The 1,624-nt window shown below is 40.8% G+C and overlaps 1 protein-coding gene across 1 annotated transcript in view; it reads left to right on the top strand.

Moving 5' to 3' along the window:
- Arhgap19 (Rho GTPase activating protein 19) overlaps positions 1-1,624 on the top strand; it is a 115,997-nt gene that overhangs the window by 59,608 nt on the left and 54,765 nt on the right. The window lies entirely within an intron of this gene.

Raw genomic sequence — 1,624 nt, 5'->3', positions numbered from 1 at the left:
AGGGCTGGCACTTGTACATAATGTGGTACTGGGGATCGAACTCGGGTCCTCGCACTTGCCAAGGCAGGTGATTAGACCACCAGGCTGTCTCCCCAGCCTGAAACACAATACTGTGAAATAATAATTCTCCGTTCCCTGCTCACCCAGTCCCTAGTAGCCACCATTCTGTCTTTATCAATTTAGCTATTCTAAGTACTTTATATAAGGGTTCTTTTTTTTTTTTTGTGACTGGCTTGCTTCACTCATAATGTCCTCAAGTTTTATCCATGCAATAGTATATGATGGTATTTTTTTAAGGTTACTTGCTATTCCATCTTGTGTATATACTGTATTTTATTGATCTGTCTGTCTGAAGATGGACAGACAGACAGATAAACTTGGGCTGCTTCTGTGGTTAAGCTGTGGTGAATACTCCCACTGCAGCCGTGGGCTGAAGTACGTCTCCAGAAGCTTGCCTTGATGCGTCTGGAAGCTGTGTTGCTGGGCTGTGTGGTAATGCTTTCCCTTTTGTGGTCCTAGGATCAAAGCCAGGGCCTTCCACGTATTCCACAGGTGCTCTGCCACTGAGCTCACCCCGTTCTTGCTTGTTTGACAAGAATCCATTAGTTTTTTTTTTTTTTTTTTTTGAAGTTGATGATCACAAAAATACTTTATTGAAGCAGGTATATAATTTACAAGATTTACAACATATAATTTAAAATTACTTCAGCCCAAGGTTAATGAGAGTTAACAAGATTTAATATCAGAGAAAAATTTCCATCTAGTGACACAGAAATATTCAAATATTAGTTGATCATTTAGGATTCTTAGAAAAACATACTCAGCAACAACGATGATGACACTATATATTCACTTGTGTAAGGGATTGTGTTAGGATGAGATGTAAGAGAACCTGCAGTGGCCATCTGGACATTGACGAGATCAGCCCAAGAATAAGGGTAGAGAACAAGAGAGATCAGGGCTGTAGCACAGTCCAAATCGAAGACCTGGAAGCTCCTGGAAGAGCTTGTTAGCTCGTCTGCAATGCCAGACTGAAGAAACTGCGGACCTGGAGACCAGTGCCCACAGGCAGTAGGCACGGGGACACTTGCGCAGGAAGACTAGAACTCTGCCAGAGGCGCACAGATCTTGTCTTGGTGCTTTTTATTCCATCCATTCTACAAGGTTTTTGACTAGTGCCACCCACAATCAGGATGGAGCTCCCCCCACATTTGTTGGTTACATGCCAGTCACCATGAACACACACACAATAATGTCTCACTGATCTGCTAGGCATTTCTTAATCCAATTTGACATCTCATGATTAACATGGTGCTGATGGACCTGGCTGCATCCTGGAATATATTTTTTCCATTAGTGTTTGAATGTTTCTTTTCAGGTATAAAATGTGTTTTCTTTCTAGCTCACTTTGTGCTTTCCCTGCCCTGGACCTAGAATCCTTATTTTCATCAAGGAGCCTTAGTTTCTTTTGAGTGGCACTGGGTATATTAATGGTTTCTGATATCACTGCTTTTCTAGATTCTTTGAGTACAAGGCAATAGATTTAAATTTTTTTTAAAAAGAAGTTATAAGTTCATTTTAATACAAATTCAGATTTGGTGTCAGGTTTTTTTTGTGAGACAGC

The sequence above is a fragment of the Octodon degus genome, unplaced genomic scaffold, assembly GCF_000260255.1.
Source record: "Octodon degus isolate 3935 unplaced genomic scaffold, OctDeg1.0 scaffold00010, whole genome shotgun sequence".
Taxonomy (NCBI): Eukaryota; Metazoa; Chordata; class Mammalia; order Rodentia; family Octodontidae; genus Octodon; species Octodon degus.
Note: the sequence above shows the minus strand (reverse complement) of the source record. Positions and strands in the feature narration are given on the sequence as shown.